This window comes from Fringilla coelebs, assembly GCF_963513975.1.
Source record: "Fringilla coelebs genome assembly, chromosome: 10".
Classification (NCBI taxonomy): Eukaryota; Metazoa; Chordata; class Aves; order Passeriformes; family Fringillidae; genus Fringilla; species Fringilla coelebs.
In genome coordinates, this window is record NC_140036.1 from 1098271 (window position 1) to 1117555 (window position 19285).

A 19285-nucleotide genomic window follows, 5' to 3' on the forward strand; every position below is an offset into this window, starting at 1 on the left:
GTACTTGCAGATTTGGAATGAGAATAAAATCTGGAGAGATGCAATGTGCACATGGGATGTTTTCCAGAGGGGTTGAGGCTGAGGAAACCCAGCACAGTGAAGTTTGAGCTGCCTTGACACTTCAGGCTGCAAATGCATGGAGTCAGAGTTTTGAAATGGAACTGAAAACTGTACAAACTTGTAGCTGCTTCTCCAAACCCTGCTTAATTGTGGGATCACAGATGCCATTGTAAAATACTGAAACAGTGGGTTTGATTTTTGCAGTTACTCTGAAATATCTTGTTCCTTCCTCATCTCCTCAGCTGGGTGATGTCCCTCTGGCTGGTGGCTCCAGTGGGGCTGTTTTTAGGGAAACCAGGAGGCTTTTACTGCTGAGACCTGGCAGGGCTCTGAGACAGCCGCTGCACATCAGCAGGATCTGCTCTCAGATCCCTCCTTGCCCACGCAGTGAGGTCCCTGCAGCCCCTCAAGCCTTCAGGCAGTGCAGGTGTGTGTCTGTGTGTCAGGGCCTGAGGGCACCAACAGGCTCCAGTCAGCCCAAAGAGCCTCCCCTGGGCCCTCCAGCCATCCCTGTCCAGGGCCCAGGAGCCTCTTTCTGCTCACCCTGGAGCACTCAGTCCTGACCTGAGCTCCAGGACAACTCCAGCCATGCTCACAGCTGTGCCACAGACTGACACTGTGGATCTGCCTGGGACACCTGCAGGCTGGAGCAGGGAGGAACCAGCACCTCGACTGCATTTTGACGTGGAAGATGGGTCTTGGGAGATGGGCCCAATGCTTAACTCACCCCAAGAGAAATTGAGCTCTGTCCAGAGGTGAAGAGACGCCTCTACAAAAGGTGCAGAAGCTCTTGCCTTGTAGATTTATGCCCTAAAAAGCAGAGACAAAATTGCAGAGGCAAAACTGGTGAGATCCTTCTTCCCCTCCTCTCCTGTATTTCTCCTCAATTGACTTGTTTGGATGTTAGCTTTCCTTTCTAGGTTCATTTCTCTTCTCATGCCCAGGCTCTGCTTTGTCTTTTTTAAGAGTTATGTCAGTGTTTCAGGCATCCTTTGCCCGCTTAGCCCCTGTGCTGTGCTGGCAGGGCTGTTCCCAGCCCAGGCTGCCTTTGCAGGTAGCAGGGTTCTGAGGCTGAACTGCTTTTCTCCTCAATCTGTGAAGCTAAAACGAGCACCTTAAACAAGCCCACAGCTTCCAGGGGTTTTCCACTGCAATTCAGCCACTTCTCAGGCCAAGGTACAGGAGGATGTGTCCCCTCCTGAGGTCCAGTCCCATCCCAATGCCCCTGTCCCCGAGACGCAGAGGCAAACTAGGACAATGCTGCACAGGGGCTGTGGCCAGTCTGACCTCACCAGGCGAGCGTTAGTGTTAGGGCAGCTGGAAGAACGGAGCCCCGCGTCCCCAGCGTGGTGTGACCGAGCCCGGTGCAGTGTGACCGAGCTGTCCCCACCCCGGTGCGACCAAACTGTCCCCATCCCAGTGTGCCCGAGCAGTCCCACCCTGGTGTCCCCGAGCTGTCCCATCCCGGTGTCCCCGAGCTGTCCCACCTCTGTGTGCCCGAACTGTCCCATCCCGGTATGCCCGAGCTGTCCCACCCCGGTGTGCCCGAGCTGTCCCATCTCTGTGTCCCCGAGCTGTCCCACCCCGGTGTCCCCGAGTTGTCCCATCTCTGTGTCCCCGAGCTGTCCCATCTCTGTGTCCCCGAGCTGTCCCACCCCGGTGTCCCCGAGCTGTCCCATCTCTGTGTCCCCGAGCTGTCCCATCTCTGTGTCCCCGAGCTGTCCCACCCCGGTGTCCCCGAGCTGTCCCACCCCGGTGTGCCCGAGCTGTCCCACCCCGGTGTCCCCGAGCTGTCCCACCCCGGTGTGCCCGAGCTGTTCCACCCCGGTGTCCCCGAGCTGTCCCATCTCTGTGTCCCCGAGCTGTCCCATCTCTGTGTCCCCGAGCTGTCCCATCCCGGTGTCCCCGAGCTGTCCCATCCCGGTGTCCCCGAACTGTCCCATCCCGGTGTGCCCGAGCCGGCAGTCCCGGCCGCCGCCGCCAGGTGTCGCCGCGGGTCGCAGGGGGTGCCCTGCGGGCGGTGCCGGCGCTGGGCCGGGGCCGGGACCGGGGCGGGCGGAGGGACCCGGGGGAGCCCCGAGGGGCCCGGAGAAGCTCCGAGGAGCCCTGGGGAGCCCCGAGGGGCCCGGAGAAGCTCCAAGGAGCCCGGTCCAAGCGCACGGGCTGCACCGTCTGCACTCCCACTGTCACTGTGTTACCTGTGCACACCCACTGTCACTGTGTTACCTGTGCACACCCACTGTCATTGTGTTACCTGTGCACACCCACTGTCCCTGTGTTACCTGTGCACATCCACTGTCACTGTGTTACCTGTGCACACCCACTGTCCCTGTGTTACCTGTGCACACCCACTGTCACTGTGTTACCTGTGCACACCCACTGTCATTGTGTTACCTGTGAACACCCAATGTCACTGTGTTACCTGTGCACATCCACTGTCATTGTGTTACCTGTGAACACCCAATGTCACTGTGTTACCTGTGCACACCCACTGTCATTGTGTTACCTGTGAACACCCACTGTCACCTGTGCACTCCCACTGTCACTGTGTTACCTGTGCACATCCACTGTCATTGTGTTACCTGTGAACACCCACTGTCACCTGTGCACTCCCACTGTTACCTGTGCACACCCACTGTCACTGTGTTACCTGTGCACTCCCACTGTCACTGTGTCACCTGTGCACTCCCACTGTCACTGTGTTACCTGTGCACACCCACTGTCACCTGTGCACTCCCACTGTCCCTGTGTTACCTGTGCACACCCACTGTCCCTGTGTTACCTGTGCACACCCACTGTCACTGTGTTACCTGTGCACTCCCACTGTCACCTGTGCACTCCCACTGTCACTGTGTTACCTGTGCACTCCCACTGTCCCTGTGTTACCTGTGCACACCCACTGTCACCTGTGCACTCCCACTGTCATTGTGTTACCTGTGCACACCCACTGTCCCTGTGTTACCTGTGCACACCCACTGTCACCTGTGCACTCCCACTGCCAAGGCTGCAGGCCAAGTCCCGAGGGCGCTGTTGCCAGCTGCAATGGAGCTGAACTTTCAGCTCCCTCTCTTGCTGAGGAGAAATCAAGTGTTAAAGGGCAGCCCTGGAGAATTGCTGCCCCTGGGTGTATCATTCCCACGGCTGACGTCCTTAGGGTTGCTGGCACATTCTCCACGGGGACTTAAAAAGGATCACTTACAAATACCCAATTGAATGTTCACTGCCCTTGCCCTGGGTGGAATCAGGCCAGATAATAAATACATGCACAATCCTTTTGGAGGAATCTCAGCTCAACTGAAATCTTGTGGGAATGAGTTCCATAAGTTAATTATGTGCTGTGTAGAAAAGAATTGTATAATTTAGAATGTTGCCTTTCAATTTGCATTGAAGTCATGTTGTTCTTGTATTATTAACAGAGGGTAACCAGTCAGCCCAGAGCTGACAGCAGGACTTATACAATAGGTGTTGGTGCCTAAACGTATGAGGCCTAAACAGGACTTGTGTTACTGCCTACTCTTGTTAATGTCCAGACTTTCTCTGGACTCACTTTAAATTTTGCTGTGAAAAGGTATTACTTTTCTTCAGCTTTGTGTATTCTACTCTTTCCATTTCCTTCTATAGCTGTGTGTTCAAACATCAGGACAGCAAAGAGCCAAGCTGCTATCTCCTGTCTTGAATGCTTCTATCAAGTCTTCTTTGACTCACTAGTTCTCTCTCCCGGGAAATCCCATCTTTCAGCCATCATTTGAAATTCCCCAGGCCCTGTGTCATCAGCATGTTGAGAAGGTGAAGAAGCTGACAGCTTCAGGGCTGGTGTTTCACTCTGAAGCAGGCAGGGCTGTAATCTCCCTCCCTTCCACTTAGCACTGCTCACGATATTTTTCCACAAGCTAAGGAGTAGCTGTTATAATAACAACATAATTACAGCTGTACAGTGCTCACATACCTGAGGTTCCTACAAAGACTTTATTGTTTCTCTGTCCTGTACCTCAAGCACCCAGGCTCCCTGCTGCCTTCATTGGCCACACTCATTCCCATGACAGCTCTCCAAAGCTGTTTGCAGTCATACCCAGGTAGATTTTGTACCAGCACCATTAGCTGTGAGCTGACAACAGCCGTGCCTTAGTGCTTTACTGAAGTACAATTATCTCTTAAAATGCCCAGACTGGGCTGGCCTTTATTTTATCCCTGTAATTGAAATTTGGCTTCAAGTGTAGAGCCAGTAAATAAAGGCAAACCCCAATCCCTCAGCAGTAGTTCATTCACCCATTGTCCAGCAATGTCTCCAGTGATTTATTTGATGAGTGTTGCTTGGCTATGGAGGAGATGGAGTGAGCAGTGGGGTGACAGGAGCATCGATGAAAGGGCAGGTTCAACTAAGAAGCAGCTAAAAAATTTGGAGAGTGCATGGGAGATGAGTGTGTGTTGGAGATTGGAACACACATTTCTCAAAGGACTAGGAGGGGATGGCAAAACATGTATTTTTAAATGAGCTAGCATCCAGATTTTGTTACCCTTATTTAGGGTTATCCCAACAGGCCAACTCTCAGACTTTATTGAAGTTTGCCCTCGTAATGCCTAGATTTTCTTCCTCTTTGGATTTTGTCCAGGCAAAGTAGGGAGCAGCTATCAGTGAGTTTCCAGTAGTGCTCTGAGTAAAGGGAATGGCCAGGACATACGAAAATAAGATAGCATTGCTCATTTCAAGAAGTGGCAAAATCTGGCCTGTAGATATCACTGCTATTTTCCCACTTATCCAGAGCACTGGTCATGTGCCAGCAGAAAAAGCTGCCAACTAAAATGTTTTCAGAAAGGAAACACTGTTGGAAGCCAGGCAGTAAATGTTTTCCTTCCCCTGAAATTTGTGCTGAACATATATAAAGAAGGAAGAATCAGGAGTGTCTAGTGAGGTTTAACATTCTGTAATCATATGGATGAATTTGTTAACATTTTCACACTTTCTTCTTTAACAGATGAACATTGTAACGAATGGGTTTTAGTTAGAAACAGTACTTAAACACTGAAAATGAGAGACAGTGCAATGCAGTGGGATAAATCCACTAAAAAGGCAGTAGTATAGCATTAAAATGCCAACACCATGAATTCTTTCTCGGTTTAAAATTCCTTTGCTGCTCTGCCACTTTCTTTGTTTCTCTCTGCTCCTGTTTTTCCTTGTGGCTGAAAACATCAGATGACCACGAGGGCTGAATGTGCAGCGGTGCTGCCTCCCAGGATGTGTGGCTGCAGCCTCTAAGCCCAGTGTTCCAGCAGCCAGGATCCACGTGGCCAATTGTTTTGCAGACACAGTGGTGGCGTATTTCTGCTTTTCTGAACTTGTTTTTCAGGCTCAGTGGCCGCCTGCACCGTGGAACTCTCTGCTGAACAACAGAAATGAAGCACTTGTCGGGCAGCAGCAGCACGTCAGGGTGAAGTGGAACTCGCAAGACTAAAGTTTACACGAGGCCACAACAAAATCTACTGTGCCATTCTGTGAGGCAACAAAGGTAATTTGTTATGCAACATAATGAGGACTTGTGTGGGATAGGCAGCAGTGGCTCTTGGTTACAGGGCACTGACATCAACAAGCACATGCAGAGCTCACATATAAGAGAATTGCTGTACATGGCACAGAATTCACAGGCTTGGTTGTTGTTACAGGGGGTTTTTCCATCTCAAAACTTGCAGAACAAACAAACACATGGAGACTGGTCCTGCAGTCTATGTTATGGGTAGGACCTTCCTCGTTTCCTTTTGGGTCGGTCTGTGTCTCAGACTTGACCGTCAGCCTGGGGGCCACGAGGGCAGGGTCACAAGTGTCACCCATTTCATGTGGCTCTGACACATTTGGCAAGCCTGCCAGCCCACACAATGACAGGGGAAGGGCGAGGGCAGCGGGAGAAGTTAGACATGGTCACAATGCTGTTTGCTGCTGCCCAGAAGTCTGTGATGTGCAATCCCACATGCCCCACTGCTGCTGCTCCCACATGCACTCCAGAAGGCAGTCATCCCTCCTGGTGGGAGGCAGGGGTCCTGCCCCTGCTTTGCAGCCTATCTGCAGTGTGCAGTGTGTGCACACAGCTGGGAATGGAGCCCTGGCCTGGAGAGCAGCGGGGCTCATCTGCTTTGCCATATCACCGCTCAAAGCAAATCTACCTGCTGCTGTGGTAGGGCCTCTTGCTCATGATGACTTAGGCTGCTCTCTGTCTCCAGAGCTGCAGCTAGACCCAAAGATCCTGTTTGCTGGCATTCCAGTGCTGTCTCACAACTGCTTGTGTAACTCACTGCTGGGTATGTGTTCTCCTGGCCCACGCTGAATGTTTCCCTTGTCATCCAGCTGAGAGAGTCTGCAAGCAATCTCTTCCTGAGAGCTGCAAGGGAGAGAGTGGGCTCAAGCTTCACTGATGAATTAATGCAGGAGAAATAAGGAATCAAGACTGTGCCACATGGCCTGCAGAGGACTGAGCTGAAATTGTGTTGGTAACCTTTGTCCTGGCAATCTGTGGGGCTGGTTCTGTTTCTTCACTGTACCTGTAACACTGTACCTTGCTCATGACACTTTGCAATAGTCATAGTTAAACAGTGTAGTTCCATGAGTGCTGTGTTAATCTGGAGTAAATGCTTGCTTTTTACCTCAAAACCTGGTTGGCCAGACCACGTCAGGGGAAGCTGCTCCTGCAGGAAAGTCAAAGACCCCCATTGCCTGGTGCGCTGTGCCTGAAGCATCATTGCCAGTGGCAGGATGTTTGAGTTCTTCTGCCTGTGCCAGTGACTCAACAAGGGCCTGATGTGTTTACTCCTGCTCGAACAGGAGCCCAGCTTCTTAGCACAGTTACAGCAGCAGTACAAATAAGGGTAAGCCACTGAGTTACCACTACCTTGGTCAAATCCCTTCTCAGTGACTTGGGGTGTACAGGATGATCATCACTGTGAACTTGCTCTCTGGTGCTCCAGGGTGTAACCAAGCACACTGAAACAGCTGAAGTGGTGAAACAAGCACTGTTCTAGTGCTTTATGATGTAATGTTGGACATGACACTCAGGTCAAGATACTCAAAGTAGAACGAGACTGAGAAAAATGTTGCTTTTGGTGCTGGAGAGGGACCTGTAGTGTGCCAGGTGCCTGCCATTCAGCAGTGGCCTCCTCACATTAAGAGGCAGATGGGTTTGTCTGGCCCCGTTCTCTAATGCAATTTTTTTCACAGCCTCTTGAACAATAGGGATCTAGTCCTGACTGAAATATTTTAGAAGCCACCGTGACAGAAATACTTCACGATGATACTGGTTATTTTAATTTAAGACATGCTGATTTAATTACCAACCAAAGTAATTAAATTAAGTCTAACCAAATTAATATTGCATCATAAGAAGCACTAAGATTCCATACTGTGAGGATAAGAAGCAAACCAACCAACCCTTTCATGCAGAAGATGCTATCTGGCATTTGCATAGATATTGTGTATGTAATTAAAGCCATCCTTAACGTGTAATGCTCCTATTGCAGCCCTTGCTATTTTGTAGCAGCTGGTAGATCCTATAATGAACGAGTATAAAAATATCCCAGGGACTCTAGAAAGCATTGCAGTGACTTTGCAGACACTGACCCTCTTAAATTCCGCAAGCATCCTTGCTGTTTCCCAGGGAAACACCTTTTTAGCCTCAAGGAAGCGCCGATCCCGGCAGTGAGGGCTCGCAGGTGAGCCCCGGCCGGCGCTGTGTGCAGCGAGGGCAGAGCGTGCACAGCGCTCCCGCAGAGCCGGGGCTGGGCCGCGGGCAGGGGAGCGGCAACTCCGGACAGCCGCGGGCCGGGCCCTGCGGAGGGGAGCGGAGCCAGCCCCGGTGCCGGCCGAGGGGAGGGGAGCCGGCCCCGGTGCCGGCCGAGGGGAGGGGAGCCGGCCCCGGTGCCGGCCGAGGGGAGGGGAGCCGGCCCCGGTGCCGGCCGAGGGGAGCGGAGCCGGCCCCGGTGCCGGCCGAGGGGAGCGGAGCCGGCCCCGGTGCCGGCCGAGGGGAGCGGAGCCGGCCCCGGTGCCGGCCGAGGGGAGCGGAGCCGGCCCCGGTGAGCGGCTCCCGGAGGGTTCGCGCTCGGCTGCGCGGCGGAATTGTGCAGCGGCAGCGATCCCGTGGCAGACGTGCCCCAGGCTTGTCTTTCCGCCTGAGTGCGCTCCTTGCGAATGTCCTCTGCTCCCTGCTCGGCAGCGCTGCTTTGGGAGCGTTCCAAGGTCAAGGCTGTTGGCAGCGAGCGCGGTGAGCGCGGGGCTGCCGCTCACGGCCAGGCCCGTGCTAAGGGTGGTTAATTCCATCCACCTGTGCAGTACCTGGTGCACGGCAATGTTTTCCCCGCAGCTTGCTGCTCCTGCCTAGCAGCAGCACGGTTCTTGTGACTTTGGCTGAGCTCTGCTGCCTGTCCCCCAGCATCAGGCACGGCAAAGTGAGGAACTGCTCAGTAATGTTCAGCTGAATGAAGCATCACACGTGGAACTTGCACTGTTGCCATCAGCAGATTGCCAAAATGAGAATGAGTGCAACTATTCAAAAGCAGAATTAACAGGGATTTTCACAGGTATGCATTTGGACTGAGAGCTGGTATGGTAGCAAATGGATGTGTGAAGTTGTGTGTTTTAGGCCTGTACTCATGTTTTCAAGGTGCTGCGTAAGGGTCAAGTTCATCTGGGTTGGGATGGTGGAATTTGCTCCTTGGAACGAAGCCTGCTGCCTCATTTCTTCCTTTGTGGATGGGGTTTTATTGCAAATGGTGTGTCTGTATTGCTTCAAAAGTCAGCGTTGTGCCAAACTGCACCTATAGAAAAGCCTTTTCAAGAGTCAGGAATTTTGACCATCACAGGATTAAGAGAAGCGGGAACTAATAGATATTCCTTTTTCCTGCTTGCAGCAGATGCTGCAACAGATGACTGTCAGAGACAGGGTGGGTGTGGCTGTCAGAGACTGACAGGTGACCAGCCAACTTTTGTTGACCAAATGGGTAGTTTTTATATTGTAATCTAAAGCCAGGTTCAAAGCGGGTGTGTTTGAGGTATTTGTCAAGTGTTAAGGCTTGATAACTGCTGTGAGTAAGATGAAACTTTGAATTAACCACTTTGAAAGTCATAACAGGTCGAGTATCTAATGAAAAACGAAAGAATGAAATTAGTGGGAACAGGAGAGTTCCCAGCAGGGCAATGACAGCTCCCTGGGAGCAGCGGGCAGCCCTTGCAGGGGCAGCTCATGTGCTCTCTTCTCACAGCTGCTTGTGTCTTCTCTCCTCCCGAGACTGCGGCTTGGCTTTGCTCTCACTCTGTTTGTTGTCAGTACAGGCTGATTTGAATATTCCAAGTGAAAACAGTTACAGTCTCAGGATCTGCCCCCGGGAGAGTTTCAGCTGTGTTTTCAGAAGTGGTCATGCAAACAGCTCTCTCCTGGTAGTTAGTCACCTCCTAGCCCAGCCTTTCTTATTTCTTAGCTACAGAGCACGAAATACTCTGAAATCTGCAGCGCTCACACCATGCAGAGCTCGCTCCCTGGAAGGGAAACGTTTCAGAGCGATGTACAAGTTTTCCCCAGCTCTTCCTTTTCCAGGAGCTGTGGTTGGCACAGGGTGTGTGTTCCCCCCGGGGCTCCCAGGCAGCACTGCCCCTGGGGCTGAGCCCTCTGTCCCTGGCCTGGCTCAGCCCCTGGGCTCCCCTGCAGCTCCCTGCTCATCCTGAGCGCTGCTGCTGCCTCAGGATGGCCACTCTGGGGCTGCTCCTCCTTTTCCCACGGCCAAAGCGCAGTGCTGAGCACCCCCATTCCCACAGGCACCCCGTGCTGGGGCAGTGAGAGCTCTTGCTGCTACTGCAAGGCATCAGCCTCGCGCTTCGTGTGTATTTGTGAGGGGGGTCTTGGCTGCTCTGGGGTTTTTTTGTGAGGCTCCAGACCTTCAAAGTTATGTTAAGAAAATTTCAACTGTAAAAAAATTCAATCCACCCCCGGTTTTGGTCTATATTAAAAAAATAAAGAATTTAAATTAATAATATAAAATTAAATATTATTTTTGCCCTAATGGTTGCACAAAAAATTAGAAATTAGATGCAGCTGTACCATAATAGTGTAGGCAGAAATTAACTGATAACTAATAAGGAAAAAAAATCGTACTTAAAAAGTTATTTTCATTATTTACATGCTAAGTGTTGCCAATATCATCTCTTTAATGACTAAATTCAAGATGGTAATACTGCTTTCTCCTCCAAATAATGTTATAACAATATGTAAAATATCTTTAATACTGTTAGTTCATTAGAATTGGGCAAGCATAGACAAGCAGAAAATGCAGAACAGCATGAAACCAATTCCTTGTGGACTTCACAGGACCATCAGGACATTCTCACTGCTTATCAGAAAATATGTAAATAGCTCCTGGCTCCCTTGCTTGCTCAGATAGGGAGGCAAGATCTTTTCCATAAGCCTTCTTCCAGGAAACTCACCCTTCTCAAGGTGTGTGGTGAGAAATGATAGTAAAACGAAAAAGCAAGAAGGATAAAAGGCAACACTAGATAAAGACAAGAATACAAAGGGATCCTGGGAAGCAGAGAGGGAGGGGCGTGGGTTGTCAGGATCTGAAGAATGCTGAATACACTGATAAGGTGAGATGAAACCTTGGCCAGGAGTCTGTAAGTTAGGCTGGGCAGACAAGCTGTCTGCAGGCTGAAAAATCCAGCTGTGGCAGTGGACACACAAACAGGATTCCTTCATGGCAAGGGCAAGAAAGTGAGCAAATGGGATTTGTTTCTGCAGTAGCTCAGTACCTATTTTTACCCCTTCAGGGGATGCTGAGGTGCCACAGCTGCATTGAGTGCATGGGACCAGCCTTACTTGGAGGTGTCATCATCTATACAGGGATGCATCATCTATACAGGGATGGCTGGTGGAGGGTGGAAAAAGGGAAGTGTTGGCTGTGCTCTGTGGCAGGAAATTGGAAATTTGGATTAAGGAACTATCTCAGAAACACTCAGTGAAGAATTAGAGCCAGCAGTGCCTTGCTGCTGGATGTTCTCTGAAATTTGACACATTGGCTCCCTTGACAGAGATGGTCATACCAGAATGTCCAAAGGAAGCAGAGTCCTTTTGAAGCAGGGTTTAACCTACATGTGCCATAACAGCTACTGAGAAAGTGCTGGCAAAAGTCAGTCGTGGAGAACTGTGCTTCCAAATCTGTAAATTCTGATGCAGATATAAACTCAAAAGCACCCACAGTCACTGAGAGTTACTGGTGCAAAACACTTCCTAAGGTCCTGACAGTTTTTCCTAGTTGTTCCTTCTCAGCTGCTTGGGTTTTGTCACATCTGCCATTGATCCATACGGGTGTTAGGAGAGGTGCCTGGAGGATGCCTCAATTCAGAGTATTGAACCACTACTTCTAGATACAGAGCTAAGTACTGTACCTTTTGTTCTGAAAAAAACCCAACTGAATATCTCCTTTCTCCTTGAGGAAGCAGTTGTTAAGAAGTCACAAGTACATTGGGAAAAGAAGCCAGCCACTGCGTTTTAGCCTGGGTAAGTTCACTCATCCCACATGTGCAGTGGGAAAGGAGCTGGCAGGGGTGGGAGGGCAGGGGCCATGCAGGGAGCACCATGAGTTGGCAAGGGAAGGGGATGTCTTCCTGTGGTGTGGGTTTATGCCAGGTAAAATTGGGACTGAACTCTGACTTCCCAGCTCCTGTGACTCCAGGTGGAAGCTGCATGCACAGCGTGCCCCAAGCCCTCCTCCACAGGTGAGGGTGAGTTTGCAACGTGCTGATATAACTGGTGGGCACAGGTGCTTGTCCAACGAGAGGGAACCAGCACCCTGCAAGAAATGAAAAGGAGCTGCTGCTACCTGGGTTTGTTCTGTGTCACCGGGAGGGACAGCTCTGCTCCTTCCAGAGAACAGGAGCAGGGAAGAGATCAGGCACTGAGGATCCCCAAAGTGCACTCATGTGCAAAGAGAGGAGCCTAGAAAAGGAAATTGCAGGGGGAGGGCACTTCAGGTTCCTTTGTTCTGTGACATTGGTTTTTCTGCCCTGCTCAGAACCTTATTTGTGGCTAGCACAGCTGTTGGAGAAGGTCTGGAGTTGCTACTGTTTATTGCAAGTTATTGCCCATATCACGCATTAAAAGAATGTCAGGCTTCAAAAATGTAATGTTGCCATGCTTTTAGCATATATTCCAACTTTGCAGGTTTGAAACTTCTTGTTAAACCTTTCTTGCAAGTATTAAAATTTACAAGAGATCATTAACTCAAGTTCCTCTGCTGCTGAACACCACGCTTGCTGCTTATGGCAGACAATAAAACAGGAATGCAATCAGCTTGCCCTGTGGCATGTTCCAGGTCTCCTACTAGGACATTTTTTGGATTCAGGCTTTTCTCAGAGACCACGTTTGACTTTGGTTCAGCAGTGGAGGCCACTCCTCCTGTGGGGTCTGCTCACTGTCCTCCTTTCAGCTTCCTAGCTGCCCCATGTCTGCTGGCAGATGCCTTGGGGCTGCAGAGCTGCAGAGCTCTGTGCTTCACCCCCCGACACGTGGCCAGGTGTGACCACTGGGTTTGCACATCTGTCACCACTGCACCTGAAGTTACAGGTTTTCATTTGTCAGAATGTCATCTCCCGAACAGTGGCCTGAACCTGGGGAAGGCTGGCACAAGGTGCTGCTGAAGTGAGGAGGAGAGTGAAGGCCTTTTTTGGCTGGAGGTCAGCCAGACACCTCCAGCTGTGTGGGCAGCTGGTTCCTGCTGTGCACTGGAGCTGGGCAGGCAGGGCAGGGCAGAGCATCCCTGGCGTTGCAGGGTGTGCCTGTGGGATGCCCGTGTCAGCCGCAGGGCTGCCCACAGCAGTTTCTGTGGCAGTGGGGTGTTTGTGAGGAAGGCAGCCCCGTGGGTGGCTCTTGGCTGCAGGCCATGCTGGGAGCTGGCTGAGGAGGAGGAGGAGGACAGGGATGGAAGGAAGCAGGGATGGCCTTGGCTGGCTGTGGCGGAGCCGGGCCCTCATCCCCCACATCACCTGCTCCTCCGAGGGAACCGAGGCTGGCATGAAAGAAACCAGCAGATTTTATTGCAGTAATCACCTTTCCTCAGAGAAGGAGATAAAGGAACAGCTGGGTAACATTTGGCATGACTCAGTATTTCACTAGCAAGTGCAAAGCCATGGCTGAAAAGATTATGCTTGTAAACTGAGGGGGCTGGCTGCTCCTCTGCCCAGGCCAAAGGTACAGCGTGGCGGCGGGGCACTGCCAGGCTGCCTGTGGCAGTGGCAGTAGCAGGTGGCGGTGGCAGTGGCGATGGCAGTGGTGGTGACGGTGGCAGTAGCAGGTGGCAGTGGCCGGTGGACAGCGGTGCCCCGGGAAATGGCCGTGCCCGGGCTGAGGAGGAGCTGTGCGGGCGGCACAGGGAGGGCAGCGGGCCGCGCCGGGCCCCGCGGTGTCGCTGAGGGCCCGGGGCCGGGCCGGGGCAGGGCGGGAGGAAGAGGCGGCGGCCCCGGGGCGGGGCGGCCGGGCCGTGCTGGGGCCGCGCTGTCGGTGCGAGGCTGCGGGAGGCACGGCCGGGTAGGAGCGCGGCTCGCGTTATTGCTTTGCTGCTTTTGTGACCTCCCCCGACCCCTGGCCGGGAGCGGGAGCCCCGCGGAGCGCTCCCGGCCCGGCACCGCCCGGAGCCCCGCCGCTCCTGCCCGCTGCCGGGGCCGCACTCGGGCGCGTCCCCTCCCTGTGGCTGCTGGCGCTTCCCATTCTGTGACAATCTCCGCAGTCCCAGGTGAATCCCCACTCCCTAGGGTGCTTCTGGGGTCTCTTTCTCTTTTCGGAGTGAGGAGATGAGAAGAGGGCTGGGGATTGAATAAGATCAGATGCTACTGCATCAAAAAGAAACCAGAAAAAAAAAAAAAAAAAAAAAAGCAGAAGAAAGAAGAAAAAATGAAATCAAACCCACCAAGGAGATGTGACTACCTACGGTAGCTAATTTACCAGAAAGCAAAGGGAACGGGGCCTCCCGCTGGGAAACTTTGAAACCTCAGCGAGGTCTGGCAGCTGCAGGCAGTGGGAAGTGTGGCTGGCAGCGTGTGCGAGGCTCACACCTCCTGCCCGCCGGCATGTGTCACACCGGTTAGGCTGTTAATGGCAAGAATTCACCGGTTAAACAACATTTCATCTTTTTTTCCTGAAATGTTTTCCACGTGTGCTGTCCTAAAGTGTAACCTCAAATTTTTTAAATGATGTAAAGCGTTGATGTTGTCTGTCTACCTCAGCAAGGTGCTTTCCTTAGCTGTGATTCATCACCCTGTTTTTCTGTTCCAATTAAGCTGCTCACTTAGAGCACTGAGACAATCAGTGTCTCATCCTGTGAGCTGGGCTCAGCATTATCAGTGACTTTGTCCTTTGGAGTGGGTTCTTGGTAGATCCGAGGTGTTTTCAGTTTCAGGCTATTGTATTTTACTGGCAATTGTGACACGAGGGAGGTCAGTGATCTGGTAAAGCTCGAGCACACTGGGAGGGGTCTGATAAGAGTGGAGCTTTTATTGCAAATACTTGTGTGCTTGGATACTTGCTTCTCGGAGCCCACACATCCCCTCAGAGAGCTCAGGCAGCTGCCGAGGCACAAGGATTTGCTGTTAGGGCTGTCCACTGCCCTCGGATCAGGGTCTATGGTAAAGGCTTACAATGCAGAGTTCCTGTAACCGTTTTTGTACATTAAACATGAGGGTCAGTGAGTTAATCTTTGATGTTGTCAGAGCATTCCCTGGGAACTCAGTCCCTCTGGGCAGTGAGTGGCCAGATACTGGAGCTGAGATGCTCAGGAGGGGAAGAATCCCCTTGCAATTCCCAAGCATGGAAGGAGTCTGGCAGTGGTGGGTATGGCTGCTGTTGCTGGAGCCTCCAGTGTCCTCTCACTCCACTTTTATGAGCAGCACTTCAGGAGTGCCCAGAAAGGTGAGGAACAGGCATGATCACCAAATATATTATTTTGCAGAAAAATTTAAAGTGAAGCACATTACTTTTGTCAACGTTTGCAGTAGATTTTCTAAAATTGTGACTACTTTTTGATTGACAGCTTTGACTCAGGTGCAGCCTGGCTTCCCTGGCCAGGCTGCATCCTGCAGTGGTGTCATCACCTCCCCTCTGAGTGATCTCACACCTCGTGGGAGGTGTGCTCTGGCAACTGAACCACAGCTCCGGTGAGGCACCACTTCAAAAACAAGGTCTTGTTGAAAACAAAAACATAGTAGGTCTTGGTGTTTTTAGAAATTAAATACCAGACAGAGTGAGGGCCTTTAATGGGAAGCTTTTTTTTTTTTTTCCCAAGGAGAAAGACACAATTTTCAATAGAAAAACATCATGAAGGGAGTTTTTTGACTAGCCCTGGGCAGCAGTTCCTAAGATCCAGTATTAATAGAGGGATGAGGAATTAAGGCAGTCAGTCTTGTCCATTTCTTGCCTCGACAGCATCCATGAGTGAAGCACTGACTGCCAAGTTGCCCTGATGGGGCACTCCCTTCCCTAGGAGTGGGTGGATGTGTAAATCTTTCTGCTTTGCCCCAAAAGTCTGCGTGGTACAGGTGCATACTGCAGCCCTTTCTCGCCTCAGTGGGTTTGGTGCTGGTTGCACACCAGTTGCCCAGCTCCTAGGCGAACGGAGCAGTGAGCAGCCAGGTTTGTTTCTCACACTTTTGAGGCCTGTATCAGAGTTTTTTTGGCTGTGGAAGTTCTGCAGGGGTGCTGTGTGCTGCACCAAGTGCTGTTTCCAAGGAAAAGTGCCATGAGCAGGTTCGAAACTTGATAACCATGGGTGTCCTGTTCTACATAGTGGATTTTAGTTCTTTCTTATGTAGTGGTTGTCTAACTTGGCAATGAATTTTAGCCAAATATTTCTGGCTTGTCCTTCAGGAGTTACATTAAAGTCTGTCAAACAGTGTGGCTGGGAACCTTCCTGTGCAGCATCTGGGTATGAGCAGTACTGGAAACAGGATCCTGGCAGAAACCAACCTTGTCTCTGAACCATTGTGGTTTCTCTAATGAGATCAGTTAGCCACCTGCATCTCTCTGGGCTGTAGCTATTTTAGAAATTTTGTAAGCGTATAAACAGCCTTCCTCCCTTCCATCTTTTGCTTTATTCTCCATTTCCTTCTCTTCCTCTCCATCCTCTCTCACGGTGCTGTGTCCTCGCAGACGTTCCTTGTTGCTGGTTTGAGGTGAGCATTGTTCCCCAGCTGTGAAAGAGCTTGCTGTGGGACAGAGAGCCCTCAGGATTTCACAGCAGCCCCTGAGCAGCACAATCAGCCAGGCTTTGGCAGCACCCTGGGTCTCATCTCTCACTCCTGAGCGTGGGTGGTGGCTCAGCAGAGCTCGGCTGTGCAGCCCTGAGTGCAACATCAGATCTGCTTCTCCAGGTCGTGAGCACAGTGGGCTTCATTGAAGAGCTGTGAAACAGTGAGGCTGAAATTCCCCGCTGGGTGTGGGATCCAGGAACTCACAGGTAATGCTGGACTAGTAGATTTCTTATTACATTGCATGGAAGTTGCTCAGATAGAAGGAATTTATGGTGAAGGCCTAAATATTTGGGATTATACTTTGTATTTATTGTCAACAGTCAAAACAAGATTGGCACTGAAACTTCTGTGGGAAGGTTGTGAACTATTAATTATTTTCAGTCTACCTGGCATAACATGAAGGATTATTAACATAACCAGTCTTACAGGTGATGATAAATTCAACAAGCATTACTTCTACTTTTTTAAGAGGTTGGTTTTCATTCTTATTAATCTTTCACAGAGATGTCTTATTCTAGCTGACACAAATTCCTTTTAGAGCTGACCTTAACCTTGTAATTTGCCAGGAAGTTAAGATATTTATTTAAAATCATTTCCCCTCTTTATATAGCAACCAGGGTTTTCCTTTTATCTTGTAGAAAGCAAAACATCATGACATTATCTCAGTTCTGCAGTTACCTAACGTTAAATTCTGTGTTTTATCAATCCATCTTAAGGGGAAGAACGTGTCTGTTAAATCTTTGTCTTCTTCAATTAAGCACTTCACTAGTAGGCCAGGAGGAAAATAGTTTTCAGTTGTTCCTATACATTTACCTTCAATATTGAGTGTAGCAGCCTGAAGCACAGAGGTCAGCCTGGGGATGGCTGTGGGGCTGCTGGAGGGCACGTGCACACTTTGGAGCAGCTGCTCTACCTGCAGCCTCCTGTGCAGGTTACTCTCAGCTCTGACTGGCACTGTCATGCACATGGGGGCATGAATTGTGAGCAGCTGAGCTTCTGTGGCTCTGGCTGACTCCTGCTCTGGAGAATGTGTGTGACTTGCTTGCTGGAACATGGCATCCAGGCCGAAATGAAAGCCCAGCTGAGTGACCTTGCTCGTTTTTCTGCCCCCTCTGCATGTGTTCAGGGCATTTCCGAGCATGGCCTGCTTTGCTGTGCAGTACAAAACCATATGGACTCCAACAGTGTCCTGTGGGCTCAATAGCCTGTCAGAATGGGGCAATGAAACACAAACTCATGAGAAAGCAACAATGCAAATACCTGTTATATTGACTGAAATGTATGTGTGAGAACAGTTAGCCTTCTAATAGTCTAAATAGAGAGAACTTGTGTGTGTGTGTGTGTGTAGGAAAGAAAAAAATGTCATGCTCTCCCAGTGTTATTTTTATTAATAGTAAGTATATTTATCTTTTCCCCCAGTGAGCAAGTGCAGTTAAAGTAAATTAATCTGGTTTTGCTTGTTACCCACTTGGTCTGGCACATCAGAGAGCGAGGGTCACTTCCTATGGCTGGAAGTACTCAGGCTGTTTCACACTGAGAGCACTGCTCTTCTGGTGAAAACACACCTTTCAGTACCCCACCCTGAGAGCTCTTTTATCACTGCCTTGCTGAACTTCCCCTAGTCTAAACAAAGCTTGGGTGCTACTATTTGTGTTAGTTGTTTTTGTTTGAGACACAATGTTTTTTTAGTTTCTCTGAAATCTGCCCCGTGTCTTCTGATACAGATGGTTTTGTGGTGCTTGATGTCATCCAGTCACAGCATCACAGGATGGTCTGAGGTGGAAGGGACCTTACAGGACCTTACAGATCACCTAGTTCTGACCCCCAGCCATGGGCAGGGACAGCTTCCACTAGAGCAGGTTGTTCAAAAAAGAAAATAAAATGAAATAATATCTGTAATGAAAAATATTCTTTATCCTAAACTGAATTGAAGCACAGCCCTAGTGCTCAGAGCAGAGTGCAGGGCATACCCTACAAGCACCTGTGTTATCTTCACCTGTCTCTAAGTCTTTTGGTTTCAGTTAGACAGACAGAAATGTGTAGCAATGTAAATAATTGCTTATATCCCTCTTTTCTACATGCCTCCACAATTATAATGCTGTAAGTATAAAAAAGAAATGGCTGTTTCTTGTCTTGACTTTTAAGTCAAGTAACATTTCAATGGCAAAGAAATGTCTATGCTGGCATTCATCTTTTGTGATGTGGTCCAGTGAGTAACAGTGTAAACTGTATTTAAACATAGCAATTACAGAGAACAAAGGGATGGCTGAGGGAAACTGGACTTGTCCATGCACATTACAGGGCTCTTTCAGAAGGCAGCAGAGTGTCCTCTCGACTTTGGTTCCTGAAATACAGATTTGGATGAGTTTCCTTTGCCCTAATGCTTAGCTCTCAGTGAGGGCTGCTTCCTCAGAAGGGCTCAAACCATCCTTGACACTGTAGGGAATTTTCTTAGGAATGACCTAGTGACTTCCTGAATTCCCCTCTCAATTTTTTTACTTGCATTCTTCTTTTCAGCTTTTGAGCTGCCTGTTTTACTTGCTCTGTTTTTGGTGGGTGAGCCAGGAGCACGGAAATCCCATTTTTCATTCCCCAGCTGCACAGCCAGTGTGTTACAGTTCCACCTGTGCTGGCAGGGATTTCCTGCTTTAGAAGATTAATTAGGGTTGAGAATTCCGAGTTCCTCTAAAAGAAACGATTTTCCTTTCCTGTGTGGAAGGGAGATTGCAGTCTTCTGAGGCTGTAAACTTGTTTAGACCCACTGATGTAGCAATTGGTACCAGTTAGAGATACTGGCTGGGTTCAATTCTGTTCCATGACATCAGTGTAAATCTAAGCAGCTGCTGTTGTTGTCTTTACCTCTTTCAGAGGTAAAGTGGTTCTTGCAGGAAGTGTTTTTTGTCCAGACAGAAGTTTGTCTCTTGCTCTCCCTTCTCTCTGAGTCAAAAGGGACCATCTGTATTG

General features: G+C 50.2%; 1 protein-coding gene across 3 annotated transcripts in view; it reads left to right on the forward strand.

The window, feature by feature from the left end:
- The first annotated feature begins 5518 nt into the window (after nucleotides 1–5518).
- PIK3CB (phosphatidylinositol-4,5-bisphosphate 3-kinase catalytic subunit beta) overlaps nucleotides 5519–19285 on the forward strand; it is a 99227-nt gene continuing 85460 nt past the window's right edge. The window contains exon 1 of one of the 3 annotated variants that reach the window (XM_084212601.1): nucleotides 5519–5564. The gene's annotated coding sequence lies outside the window, so the exon portion shown is untranslated. Of the gene's footprint in view, nucleotides 5565–13548; nucleotides 13813–19285 lie in introns of those variants that run through there. The other 2 variants (XM_084212599.1, XM_084212598.1) reach the window with 2 other exon arrangements.